General features: G+C 43.5%; 1 protein-coding gene across 10 annotated transcripts in view; it reads left to right on the plus strand.

Moving 5' to 3' along the window:
- Positions 1 to 20,160, plus strand: part of AP4S1 (adaptor related protein complex 4 subunit sigma 1) — a 243,757-nt gene that overhangs the window by 62,419 nt on the left and 161,178 nt on the right. For 7 of the 10 annotated variants that reach the window (XM_085627380.1, XM_085627376.1, XM_085627382.1 and 4 more), the window contains exon 2: positions 2,119 to 2,220. The exons of the other annotated variants lie outside the window; for them this stretch is intronic. The gene's annotated coding sequence lies outside the window, so the exon portion shown is untranslated. The remainder of the gene's footprint in view (positions 1 to 2,118; positions 2,221 to 20,160) is intronic. 10 annotated transcript variants of the gene reach the window in all.

Genomic DNA, 20,160 nt, shown 5'->3' on the forward strand with positions numbered 1-20,160 from the left:
AAAATTACAGCGATCATGGCTGCAGCCCCCACAGATGACCAGTGATACCACACAACTTCATCTTCGTCAATCCCTGAGACAGAAGAGCATTTAGTATGGTTGTGAAGCGCCATGAAAATATACTGTGTATTTCCTGATTTGGAAACTTTGTTTTTGGAATCTTGGAGTTGCTGTGATGTCACACACAAGCAGACGCTTGCTTAATTTCGTCCAAGCACTGTTATTGTGATGGCTCACGCAGAGCTGCTTTTCATAATTATCCAGATTTTGAATATTAGCAGATCCAAACTTTTATTGAAAGTTTCTAAGGCCAACATTGATCCTAGGAAGATGTAGTCGGAATCTGTGATCAATATTAAATCCTCATCTTTTGCATCTGGCTCAAAACAGAAAAGGCAAATAACAATCCTCCCTCTCGTTTAGGTGCATCTAATAATCCTGTCCCTGATAATATCATCAAAGAAATAAGAGAATTTGAACCTTTCATGATTGTTTCTAACACTAAACTGCAACAAATTGAGGGCAGATGGGTGATGATGGAGTATAGATTGATGGAAATGACGAAAACATCGCATTAGCGATGTTCAAGACACATCATCTCAACTGGAACAAGAAATTTTGCAGCTTTAAAAACATGCTGAAGACTTAGGGCCCGATTACAATGTCGGTTGGAAAGCCTCTGACCGACAGTCTGAATCTCCTAGACCCTGCCGGAACCCATCCGCCCGACTCACTCGGAAACATTTCCGACCGATTACGATGCCCGCGGTCGGAAGGGGAACTGTTCGGTCATTCTGAATCGGTTCCGAATGGCATTCGGAGAATCTGAGTCGGTCGGAGCCGATTCATACATCTCAATGAACAGCATTTGGGAACGACCAATTACGATGTCTGATTCCAGCAGCCTTTCCAACTCTGTCTGTTCGATATTAAAAAGTTGTGGGATAGTGACTTTGGGGGCTCCTAGCAGGCCCCCCTCACCCTGAGTCATCCGGTTTGGGGTCTAGGGGATACCCAAGGGACTCCACTGTAAAACCATGCACAGTGTAGCAGGCACCATGGGGTGCCCACAGCAGGGTGCAAGGTTTTCCGCAGACATCCATTTTCACCATAGGAGCCTGTGTTGTCAATCAGAACACATGCTCCCATTGAAGTCAATGGGAGTCCTTCCAAACGGTGTTAGAAGCATCATAATTCGTTGGGAGAAGCAGCCAACCGCAAGTCCGTCGGAACCGAATCGAACAAGGAGTTGGGCGGTTTAGTTTCCGACCGACATCGTAATCAGATCCTTAGAGCACCAAAATAGGAGAAATAATTTATGTTTATATTGTGCACCATAGGATGTTGAAGACAATGAAATAATAGGCTCCCTCAAAAAGATTATATTCAGGTCTGCTTAGTATTCCTCAATCACCACCACTTAATTTGCAACAAGCACATCGACTTGGGAAACAATGTTCTGCAAATTGTGTGGAATTATTAGTTTCTTTGCCTTGAATATGCTGATCTACTTTGTGCTATCAAGTCTGCCAAGGAGAAGAAAAAATTGTCATGATAAATATATAATCTTATATATTTCTTAAGATTTGTCCAGTGACTCTAATGCTCGAAGTAAAGAAGTTTTACCTCTTTGCCCTATGCGCAGACATTATAAGATATGGTATTTTGCATCCATGCTTGAGTAAGATCGCACACAATGGTGTTACCAGTTCTTATGATAATCCTGTTAAATTGAAGGAGTATTTACATAGTTTCTCTCTAGTTGCTGTGGCTACATTCCATTCTAAATCTGGAATTTCTTTGTGCTTCTTTATTGTAAACATGATGTACTGTAGTTTTTAGTATTGGTTTCTTTTTGTAACTCTACTGTGTATCTTGAGATGTTGCTAATGCATACATTTATTTGTTATTTACTGCTACGTCTCAATTTAGGGTTCTATCGCTTTTTTGTTTTAATTTTCTCCCCAACTGACTTTTTTTCTTCTCATGTCTCATATTTAGTTTCCTTTTATATTATTACTTATTCTGTAATACTTATCATTTCTGCTCTACTATGTTATTCTACTGAAATTCCTTAGTCATTGATTGTCACACATGCGTTTTTTGTTATTCTTGCAGATTGTTTTATGTCCTCCTGTCATGTCCTCTCTTCTTGCATCCAGTGGTTAATATCTTTTGTAGAATGTCCAAGGGTTGGATAAGCCAGTAAAACAACAAAAGGTACTTGCTTATATTTCTAAGGGGTAGCTTTTTTATGTCACAATGCCTTTAATATTGAACTTATTTCTCAAGAATGTGATGATGAGGGTCTGTGTTTTTTTTTTTTGTTGTTGATGGATATGAAGGAGAACAAAATACATCTTGCACTATTTAACATCTGTTTTCCAGTACAATCTGATCCTTCCTTCTGGGCTACTATTAAAATCAAATTAGTGACTTTTCCAAAGTTTAATATTATCTTAAGTGGTGATTTCAATCAGATAAATGATCCATTCTTGGATAGGAAATCTTCATTTTAAATTTGTGTCTGATAAGTTCCACAAAGCATATAGAGCTGCGATTGCTTCCCGTTCATTATTAGATGTATAGGGTACTAGTAACCATGACTAATCTAAATTCGCCTTTTATTTGCCTGTACATGGTTCCTGTTCAAGAATTGATCATATTTTTGTTTCAAAAACGGTATTACCATGCTTACAGACTGCTCAAATTGGTGTTATTTTTTTAATCATATCATGCCTCTGTTATCTCTTCATTTGATATTTCTCAATTGGAACCCAAATCTAATTGTAGGTGCTTTATTAATAATTTCTTATATAATACTTAATTTGTTAAAAAAATTGTAATAACTTTGTTAAAGATATATTTTGTTTTAATAACCCTTCAGACATATCTGTGGTCAACAACTGGGTCTCTTTCAAGGCTTCTGTCAGAGCCTTTGTTATCTCCATTGTAGCCCAAAAAAGAAGAAAATTAATACTCCAGTATTTTTTTATCCTTTCTTAAGATTTAATCACTCTAGTATAGCAACTATACTTCAGATAAATAAAATTACCACTTGATGCTTGAAACACAAGATTATGTATTAAATTAAAATTCTATGGTTATCAAAATAAAGTGGGTAAAATAATGGCTAATTAGGTAAAAGTTGAAGGAGAACATAAACTAATTTGCAGAAACATCAGTGAACATTAGCTCTAATAAGGCTATTCCTACGTCTTGAGATTTTTTATACGTCCTTGTATTCTGATGATCTACATGGTTTAAGTCAAGATTTTGAGACTATGTTCAAGTATTCCTACTCCTATAATAAAAGATATAGATTATAATTTCTTCGAAGAGGGTATTTCTTTACAGTAAATTCTGCTAGAAAGCTAATGCTCATGGCCATGACAGTATTTCTATTGAACCTATAGATACTTGAAATATATAATTACATTTTTACATAATATACATTCTACATTTTTTGAGACTCTCAGTACTGTTATTCCCAAGTCAGATAAAGACCATAAATATTACAGTCCCATACCGTTAAAAAAGTGATTGTAAAATGTATACAAACATTTTCCGTCCCAGATTAGAGTCCGTAATTAAATATATTATTAAAACTGATCAATCTTCATTCACTAAAATTGACTACTGATGATGCTTTTTGATGTCATACTTTGGCCTCCAAAATTAAAACTTCTATTGCAGCTGTTTCCCTTGATGCAGAAAAAGCTTTTGATCACATAAATGGAAAGTTTTTATTTGAAACCCTTCACTGGTTTGGCTCACGACTTTTGTTAAATTGTAATTTCATTTCCTAAAGCACTGGTATTTATTAATATTTGCTTTTCATCATACTTTAAACCGTGGTACCTGGCAAGAATAGATTTTCCCCAATAATGTTTAGTTTATGTTTGTAACCTTTTAGCGTTTGAGATGTAACTCCTGTATAGAAAGGTTTAAATATGGTAACGTGGAGATCAGAATTTCAGTATATGCTGATGATTCAAGGTTTTATGTCTAACCCCACTTCCTTTTTAAACCCTTTCTAAATGAAGTTCAGTTTTATCTTCAAATTTCTGGTTAGAAGGTAACTTTGAGTAAAATAGAATTCCTTCCCCTAAATGTTTTTAGCTTAATATATATGTTTGAGTATTGTGATTTTTTTTAATATAGAATTCTGTTAAAATTAAATATTTTGGTATATGGTTTTGTCCTGATGTTAAGAAGATTGTTGAGTTTAATATTTCTTCCTTAAAAACAAAATCACAGAATTTATTATCTCTTTGGTCGCCCCTACAATTATTGTGGTGGGGATGGTTAGATATGATTAAGATGATGGTTGAACCTCATTTTTTTTATACACGTTTCAATGTTGCCTTCTAATGATCCCAAATACTTTAAAAAATAAATAGATAATTTTTGTTCAGAACTCTAGTAGTATGGCAAGGCTCTCCGTATAGCTTTAGCTGAACTTTAAGGACCTAAACGGGAAGGTGGAGTTCAATTCCTTGATTTTAAATTATGCCATTCATCTTTTCTAATTCAACCAGCTTGTGCTTTATCGTTAAAAAATCAAAATCAATGACAAAACCAAAGGTTAAAGATTAGTTCTAGTTAGGATAACTGAAGTTATTATTTCTGTACAAAACAAACTTAAACTACATAAACATCAGAAATTCTAAAGTTATAGTTATAACTTTAAGTCATATTTCGCACCCCATACGAAAATTGATATAACTTGCACACCTCTATACACAATATTGTCAACTTGCTAGCCACAGTAAATTAACTATAACTTGCACCTTCCCCATGCCCTACTTAGACCCTTTCGTGTTTTATCTCTTATAGCATGTTAAATAATAGCATTCTTAACAAAACTCATGACATCTGAAATGACATTAATTTTGAAAACATTGTGCATGGCAGAGGGGAGAGAATAGTTAATTTACTGTGGCTATATATAACTGTAATTATAGAATGTCTAATTTTTGTGTAGTTTAAATTGGTTTCCTAACTATAACTAATCGTACATCTGTTTTTAAATCTTTTTTAACCTGTATGTTTTTTAAGCTTTTTGTATTTACAATGGAATAGAGTGTCGTAGAGTGGAAGAGCATGGAATGGTGTGCTGTTGAGTCAAGTGTTGTATAGTGGCATACAGAGTGGAGTAGAGTTTTGTAGAGTGTCGTAGAGGATAGCGTAGAGTAGAATGTCATAAAGTGTTTTAGAGTGTGTTAGAGTAGAGTTGCATAACGTATCATAGAGTGAAGTGATGTAGAGTGAAGTGGTCATACAGTAGAGTGGAGTAAAGTGGCTTAGAGGGAGTTCGGTATAGTGGAGTGGTGCTATTTGTAGAGGATTTAACCGCACTCCTTAAATTGTAAAGAATGTCTCCCTTTTGCACTCGTAAGAAATATAATCAGAGTAAACAACCTTTCCGTATTTTTAATCCTTTATTTGGTCATGAACGTAAATCCATTAATTCTTCAAGGTTTTCTACAGATTTTGACACTTATTATTGTTTGGGACTACCAGTCTTTCTTCTTTGTAGTCCCGTAATTAAAAACGTCCGTTACTTCTTAAACCAATGAAGTTCCACTTCATTTCATCCTTTGGTTTCGAACCCGGAAACTTACACGCTACACTCGTGGAAGAGCCCTTTGGAACCTGCGTATATACCTTGACAAAGTGAGTAGATGCACCATAGCATACTGGAATTTAGACTAATTTCTCAATAAACAGGTTAGGTTTCCAGAAATTTACAATGATGTTTAACTTCTTACAGGAACGATTTCGCGTTCGCTTATATTAAAAAAACCTTCACAAGCGACCTGTTCTTTTCAAGTGAGTTTTATAAAACTTTATTTACGTGCACTGGGTAATAATTTAAGTAACCGTGTACTTTTTCACAATCCCTTTAAGTAAGCACACAATTGTTCACCATTCCGTTCAAATGCATCAAAACAGAAACTCCACAAAGTTCTGTATGATTTGTTTAACATACTTCAGCTCCTTCCTTGCACCGTGGCTATTAATATACACATTTTGTTTTTTTACATTGTTTAATGTCAAATTTTTACTGGCAAACACACCCTGTGACATTGCTCTAACGGTATTGTGATATACATTTATTATGATTGTACAGACGTGTTGATACCCTGTTTCCTCATTCACAGCTCGTTAGCCCCGGATGAAGGGCTCATAAGCCCGAAATGCATTGGGCAGTATGAATTTCGAATCGTATCATGCAAAGATTTATTTACTTTGAAACAATGGAATATATCCTTTCCAAAAAACCATGAAGAATTAATGGATTTACGTTCATAACAAAATAAAGATTAAAAATACGGAAAGGTTGTTTACTCTGATTATATTTCTTACGAGTGCAAAAGGGAGACATTCTTTACAATTTAACGAGTGCGGTTAAATCTTATTATATCCTCATACTCAGGAGGATTCACCCAATTGCACCACCTACTAATTTACCTCGTGGATCTTTCATTCTCTCCTGGAGTGCGACACTCTGTCCACTTACCGCTATTTGTAGAGGGGCATAAAGTGGAGTAGAGTGATGTGGAGTGGCATAGTGTGAAGTACTTTAAAGTAGAGGTCCTTACAGTGTCCTGTCGCTGAGTGTCATGGTGTAGTATGTCGTGGTGTAGCATGTCGTGGTGTAGCGTGGAGCGGCATTGAATGGAGTGTCTTTTAGTGGCGTCTGGTAGAATGGAGTAGCGAGTCCTATAGTGGAGATTTGTAGCATGGAGTACAGTGTTGTGGAGTGGAGTGGCGTGTCGTACAGTGGAGTGGCATTTTGTAGAGTGGAATTGAATAGGTTAGACCTGGCAACCTTGGCGTGGTTTCCCATGTCTTTTTGCTACTTGTATTTTTGGCTGTATGCTGGACTTTGTTTTTGCTATTTTTAGGTCACTGGGCACTTTACTAGTGCTAAAGTGTAAGTGCCCCTTTGTACATTTTGATGTGATTGGTGATCCATGATTGGCATATTTGATTCACTGGTAAGTCCCTAATAAAGTGCACTGTGTGTGCCCAGGACCTGTAAATCAGATGCTGCTGGTGGGCCTGCAGCACTGATTGTGCCACTCATATGAGTAGCCCTGCACCCATGTCTCTGGCCTGCCATTGCAAAACCTGTCTGTGCAGTTTACACTGTCATGTCAGGCCCGATCTACTCTTTTATCATATGTAAGGCACCCCTAAGGAAGGCACAAGGTAGGCCAATGGGCAGTGTGCAGTGTATTTAAAAGGTAGTACATGTATTGGTGTGTTTTACGTGTTTTGATAGTGAAACACTGCTAATTTGGTTTTTCACTATTGCAAAGGCTATCTCTCCCATAGGTTATCATTGGAGCTGGCTTGTAACATCTTACAAGTGTAACTTTTACTTGGGAAGAGATAGAGATTTGGAGTTCAGGCTCCCTGAACTCGGAACTTAAAAATACATCATTTCGTGAAGTTGGTTTTTAAATTGTGTGTTTGAAAATTCCACTTCTAGAAAATGGGCATTTTCTTCCTTTACCTTCCTGTGTGTTTGCTTGCCTGTGGAATCCACGTCTGGCTTACGCTGACAGTTCGGCTGTTTGTGCTTTCAATCTAGACAGTCCCACAAAGGGAGCTGAAGTGTGCCCTGCATATCCTGATGGCCCATCACCAGGCAGATGGGCCTTCCTGAGCTAGAGTAGTGGGAGGAGTTGTCACGGACACCTAAATAGAGCTGTGCCTATTCTCACACAAAGCTGTCTCCATCCCCTTGTAGTGTATCTGGAGCCAGGACAGGGCAAGGCAGGGCCTTGTGCACTTCAAAGACTATCCTTTGAAGTTTGCCTACTTCAAAGGCAGAAACTGGTATAAGTACTGAAGCTGTGATCCCACATTTTTAGAACACTTCTGGACTAAGAGGAGCTTCTGCCAAGAAGTAGAGCTGGAGAATCTGTAGGAGGGGAACTGCCACTCTGCTTGTTGCTGTGTGGTGCTGGCCTGCTGCGTCCGTCTAGGACAGTGAAATGACTGGACTTTGCTTTCTTCATCCTGCTTGTTAAGGCTCTCCAAGGGCTTGAGTGTGCTTGCCTCCTGTTGGAAGTCTCAAGGAGACAAAGACGTCATCCACATCTTTTTGCCAGCACTGGGACTCTTCTGCTGGGAGTCCTGACCTACCAAGTGTTCTGGGACCTTGGAGGTGTTTGCTGGGCTGTAACCTCAAGTAAATCCGTATTGATGACGTCATAGACGCTGCTGCCTGCACCACCGCCTTGGTCACTGGTCACTGGGTGAGTGCAGCGCCGACCTTGACGACACCACAGCCCTGGTCTCACCGACAATGACACTTCTCATTTTCATCGACACCGCTGCCTGCACCGTAGCCGTGGACACGACTTCAACAACACCATAGCCTTTGTCTCACCGCCGATGCTTCACACCGCTACCTACTCCACTGCCTTCACCGTAGCTGTGGTCAAGGCCTCGACGACACCACAGCCCCTGGTCTACTAACAACAGCGCCATCGACTCCTCCATAATCAACCGATGCCACTGCCTACACCGAAGCCACAGACACTGCATCGTGACGAGCCCAGCACACTGCTGCGACAACACCGCAGCCCCAGGACAACGGACGACCGTGCTTCGCACCGACTTCACTCCGCTACCTGCACAGACAATGCATCGTGACATGCACAACACACCGCAACGATGACACCGCAGACCTGGCTCTGCCGACATCAGCACTCCTAACTTCAGTCGCACGGAGTTTGACTTGCAACATGTGCGACTTCAAGGACTCACCGACTCCTGCGCTGACTGGGTGGCATAGACGCCAGCGACGCTTCACCACCACAGCAAGGTCTGCGAGGACTCTTTAATTTCCAATGTACTGTTTTGCAGGTCCTTCCCGACCCCCTAGCTGGCCCTCAACTCCATCGAGATTGGACTAAACTGTGGATTTTGTTGGTCATGATAGCCCCGGTTGGCACTATCGACTTCAAGGAACTGTATTTTTGCTTTATTCTTAAGAAATTAATATCTTCACTTGTGTATGTTGCATTTATTCGTTCTGGCCTTGTTTTAATTAGATCAGTATTGTATGTGATCCTAAACTGGTGTGGAGTCCTTTTGTGGTGTTTTCACTGTGTTACTGTATGTTTGCACAAATGCTTTACACATTGCCTCTGTAGTTTAGTGTGACAGCTCTGAGCCAAGCTACCAGAGGGTGAGCCAGCCGCAGCCGCTCCATTAGAGCGGAGGAGCGCCGCCCCCTCTGCAACCACCAGAAAATAAAACAATAATAAAACAGGTTTTATTTTAATCCCCTGGACCCGCCTGGACGAGTCTTGGGGGCGGGTCCAGGGGATGTTAATGCTGGTGGGGGAGTGTTGGACACTCCAGTCACTGCACAAGAGGTGTTTGGCCGTCCGTCTCAGGATGGCCAGACCCCTCATGTGCAGTGAAGCTCTCTCCAGCCTCAGCTGCGTTGCTGGGACTGGAGAGAGCAGGCAAAGGCTCCCAGTCTGCCTGGGAGTGCAAGTTGCCAACGCTCAGGCCAATCCTGAAGCTTGAGGACTGGCCACAGGGCAGGCTGAGAGCCTGTGCCTCAGAGCCAGAAGGAAGAAAAGTTGATGCGCGGGAGACGGTGGCGGCAGCAGCATTAAAGTTATTTGAAGTTTTAATTATTATTATTTTTTTGTGCTAAAAAGCCCCACCTCCCTCCTCCCCGCCTCCGTCCCCAATCCGGCCCGCCCTCCCCTCCCCCCCCCCCACTGTAGAATGGGACGGACCGCTACTGGGGTGAGCACAGGTAAACGTAGGTGTGTACTTTACTCATGGCTGGCTGTTTACTTACTCTTAGCCACTTCGTGATACCTGCAACTGCCGACTGTCCTAGCGCCGGGACACCCCCGTTGGGGGTAGCTGTGCGCTTTATAAGTCTCAAAATAATAATACTGACTAGAGGGAGTGTTCCTGCTTGTTCAGGGTGCATACCGACTGACAACCAGAAACCCCCTTGCTAACAACTAGAGAAGAGTGTTGAGAAGTGGTGTAGAGTTGAGTGGTATCTTACAGTATAGAGTAGTGGTATGTCGTAGTGTGTCATACAGTAGAGTGGAGCTGCGTGCTGTAGAGAGGAGGGGCATAAAGTGGAGTGGAGTGCCATGTCATAAAGTGGAGTATAATGGTATTCAATAAAGCGGCATAGACTGGAGTAGGGTGTTGTAGAGTGGAAGGACGTGTGGTAGAATGGAGTGTCATGTAGTCCAGTGAAGTGGAGTGTCATCGAGTGGACTACAGTGGCATACAGTGAAGGGGCATAGACTGGAGTAGAGTGTTGTGGAGTGGCATGTTGTAGAGTGGAGTGGCGTGTCATAGAGTGGAGTGGCGTGTGATAGAGTAGCTTATCATACAGTACCTTATAGTGGAGTGTCTTAGAGTGTACTGGCATGTTGTATAGTGAATTAGCCTGTCGACACTATAGGGGAATGTTGCAGAGTGCAGTGTCGTAAAGTGGAGTGGTGTGTCAGATAGAGAGTGGAGTGGCATAGAGTGGAGTGGAGTGCTATGTCATAGAATGGTGGGAGTGTCTTATTTGGAAGAGGAGTAAAGTGACGTACAGTGCAGTGGTGTGTTCTATAGTGGAGTGGTGTGTCATAGAGTGGTGTGGAGTGTCGCACAGTAGAGTGATGTATCAGAGTGGAGTGGCATATCGTAGAGTTTCTTAGAGATGGGGAGGGACGTTCAGTGAAGTGTTGTAGAGTATACACTGTATATTGTTGTGGAGTGTCATGGAGTGTTGTAGAGCGGACTGCCATTGAGTAGAGTAGAGTGTTGTGATGTGGCGCGGAGTAGAGTGGCATGGACTATCATAGAGTGGAGTGTTGTACAGTGGAGTGGCATGTTTTACAGTATAGTGAAGTGACTTATCATAGAGAGGCGTGTCGTAGAGTATCTAAGTTGGGAGGGTTATAGAGTGGAGTGCCGTGTCGTACAGTGGAGTGCCGTGTCGTACAGTGGAGGGCCGTGTCGTACAGTGGAGCGGTGTGTCGTACAGTGGAGCGACATGTCGTATAGATGAGTGGCATGGGGTACAGTGGAGTGGAGTGGCGTTTCATAGATTGTCGTAAAGTGGAGGAGCACAGAGTGAAATAGAGTGGCCTGTCGTATAGTGTCATAGAGAAGAGTGGCCTGTCGTGGAGTGATGTGTCGTACAGTGTAGTGTAGGGGAGTGGCGTGTCGCAGAGTGGTGGGCCATAAATAGGAGTAGTGTTGTGGATTGGCGTATCGTACAGTAGAGTGGAGCGTATTTCATAAAGTGGCGTGTACAGTGGAGTTGCACGTTTTAAAGTGTCACTTTTGATTTATTTTTTATTTTTTATTTTATTTCTATATGTACCGCAGTACTTCCTAGATAGTTTTAAGGAAGTACTGAGGTACTCCATAAACATTAAAAAATATATAAAAAAAATATAAAAATACTTTTTCTGAACCCTACAGACGTTTGTAAAGTGCCTCATATTTTTTTATACATTCTAAAAACAGTACTAAGCTAGATTTGCCGTTGCAACCCACAACAAACACAAGTGTGGTCAAAACAATATAGCTGCCTTTTTATTTTGTATGGGCTGCCAATAATATTGTGTTTTGTCATCGCCATGTACCGCTGCATACTGCGAAATTACAGTGGTATATCGCTGCCCAATGGATCACAAAGTTATTGTCCCTTATAACTAAAACCACTAAACCAATTCAGATAAAATAACACAAAGGACCATCTCCACCCCATAAGCTATATTCCTGCCAAATTAATCTAAATTCGTTCAGCCATTTTGTCTTTATGTTTGAGTAAAAAGTCTATGAAAAATACATTGGTAGAAAAATGCGTTTTGTGGCCCAGCTTTTTTCTTTGCACCTCCCTAACTAATCACCACAAAAGTTTGCATCATCGGTCAATGTAGAAAAAGGAATAGGTCTCCAACGTTTAGTGGAGATTCTCCACACCACACCCCTGTGGTGGTTGCCACTGGGTACTTTTTGTTTGCAGCACGTTTTCACAGGAAATTGATTTATTGGTATGCAAGTGTGGTGATGCATCAAGCGAGGTCGACAAAAAGGGGGGGTCTCAAATGCATTTTTCAGTAAGAAAATTTGATACATGTACAGCAAAAATTATTGAACGGAATTACACAGAGTTTGGAAGAAAGTTAGATTTTGCTCCAGAAAGAATGCTTTTTGTAATTTGGTGTAAATCGGTTCAGTAGCTTTTTGGAAATTAAGGTTCAAAATGTATGTATGTATCACTCCACTGAGGATCCATAGAGCAGACCGATCTAGAAACAAAATGTGATTGGCTGCCACCACATCAACAGAGATGTGAGGGCACCCATTTTAAGACTCCGGTACTAAGCCTCCTGTCCTGAAAATAAGTATAAAAGAACATATGGAGAGGCAGGGTTACCCTTCTACACAATGCCTGGTTGGTGTGGGAGGGGGTCCGAGAGTGACCCCGGAAGGGCCAAAACCTTATCATGTTGACATTTTACAGTGAATTTGCATATAATCTGCCGTAAAATTTAAAAAGCAGGCTTCTGTTCCTTTAAAAAAAAAAATCCCCCTGATTTGGGCCCGGGTAGACACCCAATATATTGTTTTGGAGAGGAGGTTGTGTCGTCCCCCCCCCCCCCCACGCCCCCCCCCCCCCCCCGCCCCCGTCCTCGACCCTGTAGGAGACCCTGGTATGCGCAGTGCCCCCGTGACCTCCTATAAACAGGAGCCCTGGGAGCCTTGGGACTGTAAGGGGGAATGCGCAGTGCCCTGCGACCTCTTATAAACAGGAGCCCGCGGGGGGCCTCGGGACTGTAAAGAGGAATGCACAATGCCCCGGCAACCTCCTATAAACAGGAGCCCCCGGGGGCCTCGGGACTGTGAAGAGGAATGCGCAGTGCCCCTGCGACCTCCTATAAACAGGAGCCTGCAATGCTGTCAGAGTACAGAGGCAAGCCCTTAGAACCCATAATGCTCTTACGGCCTCTACATAAGAACCCACAGTAATCCCATACACCTCTATAAACTATAAGTACAGTACTCCTATTGTGTCCTATAAAGTCCTATAAACAAGAACACAATACCCCCCTCCCCCAGACCTCCAATAGACAAAGACCTGCAGTGACCCTGTGGTGTTTAAGAAAAACCTGCAGCACCCCCAGGGTCTCTTATAATCAGAAACCTAGATGACTCTCCGCCTGTAAACTAAAACCCACCGTGCCCCCAGGGCCTCCTGAAATAATGACCCCTCAGGAGTCTCATGGCTCAGAAAGAAGAACAGGGACCCTATGGCCTTGGAGCAAGAAGTCACAGTGCCCCCAGGGCCTCCTGAAATAAAGACCCCTCAGGAGTCTCATGGCTCAGAAACAACGGGGACACTATGGCCTTGGAGCAAGAAGCCACAGTGCCCCCAGGGCCTCCTGAAATAAAGACCCCTGCGGAGTCTCACGGCTCAGAAAGGAGAACGGGGACCCTATGGTCTTGGAGCAAGAAGCAACGGTGCCCCCAGTGCCTCCTGAAATAAAGACCCCTCAGGAGTCTCACGGCTCTGAAAGAAGAACAGGGACCCTATGGCCTTGGAGCAAGAAGCCACGGTGCCCCTAGGGCCTCCTGAAATAAAGACCGCTCAGGAGTCTCACGGCTCAGAAAGAAGAACGAGGACCCTATGGCCATGGAGCAAGAAGCCACGGTGCCCCCAGGGCTCCTGAAATAAAGACTCCTCAGGAGTGTCACAGCTCAGAAGAAAGAACGGGGACCCTATGGCCTTGGAGCAAGAAGCCACGGTGGCCCTATGGCCTCCTAAAATAAAGACCCCTCAGGAGTCTCACCGCTCAGAAAGAAGAACGGGGACCCTATGGCCTTGGAGCAAGAAGCCACGGTTCCCCCAGGGCCTCCTGAAATAAAGACCCCTCAGGAGTCTCGTGGCTCAGAAAGAAGAACGAGGACCCTATGGCCTTGGAGCAAGAAGCCACGGTGCCACCAGGGCCTCCTGAAATAAAGACCCCTCAGGAGTCTTGTGGCTCAGAAAGAAGAGCAGGGACCCTATGGCCTTGGAGCAAGAAGCCACAGTGCCTCCTGAAATAAAGACCTCTCAGGAGTCACACGGCTCAGAAAGAAGAACGGGGACCCTATGGTCTTGGAGCAAGAAGCAACGGTGCCCCCAGTGCCTCCTGAAATAAAGACCCCTCAGGAGTCTCACGGCTCAGAAAGAAGAACAGGGACCCTATGGCCTTGGAGCAAGAAGCCATGGTGCCCCCTGGGCCTCCTGTACTAAAGACCCCTCAGGAGTCTCATGGCACAGAAAGAAGAACAGGGACCCTATGGCCTCCTATAAACAAATCCTACAGTACCTACAGGGTCTCCTTGTCAGGAAGCACTATGCTTGTGATCTGGATCTGGTGGAGCAAGCCGCTCTTGCACACCTCACCGTATCCATTACCAACCACAGACATAGGAATATGTTGACTAATGGAAGGGAAAGGGGAATGGGACAGGAGAGAGAACAGAATTACTGGATATCACCGCTCTGATCTGCCAGGCACTGACATCTATGAATCTTGGTGGACATCTAAGTGCAAGAGGTTGCATTTTAGTGCTTGTCATAAAGGTAATTCATCTCATACTGACAGTAGAAAGGATGTACCGTAGGAATCTCTCTCTGTCTTGTACCCTCTGGGCTCAGTGTGAATGCTGGGATTCCTGAAATTAGAACATAAAGATATTGGAGTACTGTGATACACAACTTGACTGAACCATCTCCCCTGTTGTCAAGATAACGAGCTTACACCTTGCAGATTATGTGCCCTGGTTCGGACAGATTTAGTTTCTCTGTTGTTTTTTGGTTAACTGAAATATAACAAACAACCATCAAATTTCTTGTGCAGTTCTTGCAAACGCAATTGATCACCTTCTACAAATACCACGTGAACTTTAACAGGTTTCTGTATATATATAAATCTCTTCAATGTATAAATATTCAGCAGTCTTGGGGTAGTGATCCTTCCTGTTTCCTCAAGAAAAGACACAATCCAAAGAAGATGCATATTATAGTTGTAGCTGGGAGTCAATGTACAAATAATTTCAAGTTGGTTATCAAAGATGCCTGAGTTTCCAGACTGCTTCTCTGTATTCCCTGGCTGTCCTCTGCACTCTCCAAAGAGAAACACAAACTGCTCTCCAAACAAATCAAGATTCCGAGTAGCAAGGTCCTGGCTGCAGCAACGTGGTATGCAGATTGCCTTGCAAGGATGCTGTCAAGTATGAGGAAACATATACCCAGTTACACAAAATGGCAGCCACCTTGTCCAAACAACATGAGTGTTCAGGGATTCATGGGATATGTAGTCTTGTGGTCGGGTACCATCCCATAATGCACTCGTTGGAGACGCAATGTTTTTTCCTGAGAGGAATTGACATTCTGTGACCATCATCAGCCTCACCTTCCTTGAAATAAGCTTGGCGTGAGGGGGTCTTGGAGTATGGTGCCCTCTGACCCGTCGACCACTGGAAGATGAGCCATGAATTCTGAAACAATTCTATTTAGCAGTGTTCCCTCTAAATCCGCTGTGCGAATACCACTGGATTCCTTTATGTTCTTGAGAAGCCTCTTGTCAGTAGTATGTTTCAAATGACTTGTTCCTCATTTTCTTATGATGGAGTTTATGTTCTTAAAATACTTCTTACTGTTAGAACGTCTTTCGAGTATTATTATGTCCTTGTTTTCAAATGTCCGGTCTGTACTTTCCAGTGATGAGCTCTCACTGTGATGTGCACCACAATTCTATAAGTAAAATCCAAGATCTTAGATTGTATTACCTTGTCCCCTTTACCTAAAGAGGAGTAGTCTCTCTTTGTTTAGCTCCAGTAAACGAGACTCCACATAGCCACCATGGCACAACCGAGAGTGCTCCTGTGGACTCCTTTAAACAAGAACCTAAGGAGCCCCAAAGCCCTGCTTTTAACAAAACCTCCCTTGCCCCAAGGCTTATAAACAAAAACCCACCTTATGAACAACCATCCCCCAGTGCTCCTATAACAGTCTATAAACAAGAACCCACAGAGCCTCCTATACATAGTACTACATAGTTCCCCCATGGGCTATAAACAAGAACCCAGTGTCCCCACTTTAAACAAGGACTCGATGTTCCGCTGTGGCCTACAAACAAGACCCTGCCAGGCTTTCAGTGCCTGTAAACTAGCACCCACAGTGTTCCTGTGGACTTAGCACAAAAACCTGCAGTTCCCCATGACCTCTAATCAAGAACCTGCAGTGCTCGCAGAGCCTATAACCAATAATCTGCAGTGCTTCCTGGGCCTATAACCAAGAACCTGCAGTGCTTGCAGGGCCTATAACCAGGAACCTGCAGCGTAACCAAGAACCTGCAGTGCTCCCAGGGCCTATAACCTGCGGCGCTCCCAGGACCTGTAACCTGCAGTGCTCACAGGGCCTATAACCAAGAACCTGCAGTGCTCCCAGGGTCTATACCCAAGAACCTGCAGTGCTCCCAGGGTCTGTACCCAAGAACCTGCAGTGCTCCCAGGGTCTATAACCAAGAACCTGCAGTACTCGCAGGGTCTACAACCAAGAACCTGCAATGCTCGCAGGACCTATAACCAAGAACTTCCAGTGCTTTCAGGGCCTATAACCAAGAACCTGCAGTGCTCGCAGGGCCTATAACCAGGAACCTGCAGTGTTCTCAGGGCCTATAACCAAGAACCTGCAGTGCTCCCAGGGTCTATAACCAAAAACCTGCAGTGCTTCCAGGGCCTATAACCAAGAAACTGCAGTGCTCCCAGGGCTTATAACAGAGAACCTGCAGTGCTCCCATGACCTATAACTAGGCTGTCCAGTTTTAGGTTTAAACCTATAATAACTGATAAAACCCCACTGAAAGAGAAATAGCCCTCACCAGGGAAAACATATAAACACTGATAAAACACCAGCAGAACCAAAAACTAAATGCCATTCAAAGACAGGCAAAAGGGAGTGAAAGTCATTTTTTTTCTTCCTGAAGGGTCCAATACAATGTAACTTTGTTATACAAGCTAGCAGTAAGAAAGTCTGGGCTAACATTATTCTGTTTGAGTTTTGTTGTTTAGGGATGCCGCTAAAATATTGTTTCGTCCTTTTGTTTGTTTCAGTTTTGTGGTCTTTGGTCTAAAGATGCATGGTTTAGAAGCATGTTTTAGGTCTTGTTTAATTATTTTTTTAAACTTTATAGAATCAGCAAATATCAAAATCATATTCGATATTTTGGCTGCGTTTGATTCTTTCACTGATAGGTAAAATGGCTGGTTTCATAAGAATCTTTCCTAATATGTGTCATCACATTTACCCACAGAGAATGGGTAAAAATCCTTAATACATCAGCCCCCAGTTTCTAGTGAGTCAGTATTGATAGTAGGGGAATTGCCAACACCTTAGCCTTTAAACATTCAATGCCAGGTATAGTGACAAGTATCTGTGAAAAGAGCGCTATCCCCAAGCATCTGGGATAGTGGTTAAAACAGGACACCAGACATTTGGAAAACATGGAACGCAGTGTTACTTGGAATGCTCTGCAAAAAAAGGTTCTTTCCAAGTTCAACAAAGATTGGAGTGATATTGTTTGTAAGTGCAGTGATTCAGCTACGTATATGAGAAAGTTGTGTGACGACCTGTCAAAATTGATACCTGAGCTGATGTGCTTTCCTATAAGAGATCCTTGTCATTTGTTAGATGGTATGCTGAAAGCATCTTTACAATCTTCAGCTTTAACCCCTTCGCTGCGGCGGAAATTCCGCCGCAGCGCTTGGGGGTGCGGGGGGCGCAGCGCGGTGGCCCGGTGCTCATGACGGAGCCTGCCGTCATGAGCCACGGTTGGGCTGTGCTCATGACGGAGTGGTTCCGTCATGACTCCGCCCACAGCGCTAATCGCCCGCACAGGCGGGGAATTAGCGCCGCGTGGGCGGCGAGGCCGCCAACGGCCGCAGCATGACGGAACCACTCCGTCATGAGCACACGGCAACCGTGGCTCATGACGGCGTGGTTCCGTCATGAGCACGGAAGGAGTTAATGAAGAATGCTATTGACTTTTTAGTCCATTCTCGTGCACTGTTTTCTTGTGCACAGGAACTAAAACACAAATGTTTATCATTTCGTGCTTTGTGTGGCATCAAAGAAAGAGTCATCCCACCTTATGAACAACCATCCCCCAGTGCTCCTATAACAGTCTATAAACAAGAACCCACAGAGCCTCCTATACATAGTACTACATAGTTCCCCCATGGCCTATAAACAAGAACCCAGTGTCCCCACTTTAAACAAGGACTCGATGTTCCGCTGTGGCCTACAAACAAGACCCTGCCAGGCTTTCAGTGCCTGTAAACTAGCACCCACAGTGTTCCTGTGGACTTAGCACAAAAACCTGCAGTTCCCCATGACCTCTAATCAAGAACCTGCAGTGCTCGCAGAGCCTATAACCAATAATCTGCAGTGCTTCCTGGGCCTATAACCAAGAACCTGCAGTGCTTGCAGGGCCTATAACCAGGAACCTGCAGCGTAACCAAGAACCTGCAGTGCTCCCAGGGCCTATAACCTGCGGCGCTCCCAGGACCTGTAACCTGCAGTGCTCACAGGGCCTATAACCAAGAACCTGCAGTGCTCCCAGGGTCTATACCCAAGAACCTGCAGTGCTCCCAGGGTCTATACCCAAGAACCTGCAGTGCTCCCAGGGTCTATAACCAAGAACCTGCAGTACTCGCAGGGTCTACAACCAAGAACCTGCAATGCTCGCAGGACCTATAACCAAGAACTTCCAGTGCTTTCAGGGCCTATAACCAAGAACCTGCAGTGCTCGCAGGGCCTATAACCAGGAACCTGCAGTGTTCTCAGGGCCTATAACCAAGAACCAGCAGTGCTCCCAGGGTCTATAACCAAAAACCTGCAGTGCTCCCAGGGCCTATAACCAAGAACCTGCAGTGCTCCCAGGGCTTATAACAGAGAACCTGCAGTGCTCCCATGACCTATAACTAGGCTGTCCAGTTTTAGGTTTAAACCTATAATAACTGATAAAACCCCACTGAAAGAGAAATAGCCCTCACCAGGGAAAACATATAAACACTGAAAAAACACCAGCAGAACCAAAAACTAAATGCCATTCAAAGACAGGCAAAAGGGAGTGAAAGTCATTTTTTTTCTTCCTGAAGGGTCCAATACAATGTAACTTTGTTATACAAGCTAGCAGTAAGAAAGTCTGGGCTAACATTATTCTGTTTGAGTTTTGTTGTTTAGGGATGCCGCTAAAATATTGTTTCGTCCTTTTGTTTGTTTCAGTTTTGTGGTCTTTGGTCTAAAGATGCATGGTTTAGAAGCATGTTTTAGGTCTTGTTTAATTATTTTTTTAAACTTTATAGAATCAGCAAATATCAAAATCATATTCGATATTTTGGCTGCGTTTGATTCTTTCACTGATAGGTAAAATGGCTGGTTTCATAAGAATCTTTCCTAATATGTGTCATCACATTTACCCACAGAGAATGGGTAAAAATCCTTAATACATCAGCCCCCAGTTTCTAGTGAGTCAGTATTGATAGTAGGGGAATTGCCAACACCTTAGGCTTTAAACATTCAATGCAAGGTATAGTGACAAGTATCTGTGAAAAGAGCGCTATCCCCAAGCATCTGGGATAGTGGTTAAAACAGGACACCAGACATTTGGAAAACATGGAACGCAGTGTTACTAGGAATGCTCTGCAAAAAAAGGTTCTTTCCAAGTTCAACAAAGATTGGAGTGATATTGTTTGTAAGTGCAGTGATTCAGCTACGTATATGAGAAAGTTGTGTGACGACCTGTCAAAATTGATACCTGAGCTGATGTGCTTTCCTATAAGAGATCCTTGTCATTTGTTAGATGGTATGCTGAAAGCATCTTTACAATCTTCAGCTTTAACCCCTTCGCTGCGGCGGAAATTCCGCCGCAGCGCTGGGCGGTGCGGGGGGGGCAGCGCGGTGGCCCGGTGCTCATGACGGAGCCACGCCGTCATGAGCCACGGTTGGGCTGTGCTCATGACGGAGTGGTTCCGTCATGACTCCGCCCACAGCGCTAATCGCCCGCACAGGCGGGGAATTAGCGCCGCGTGGGC

Source organism: Triturus cristatus, chromosome 9 (assembly GCF_964204655.1).
Source record: "Triturus cristatus chromosome 9, aTriCri1.1, whole genome shotgun sequence".
Lineage (NCBI taxonomy): Eukaryota > Metazoa > Chordata > Amphibia > Caudata > Salamandridae > Triturus > Triturus cristatus.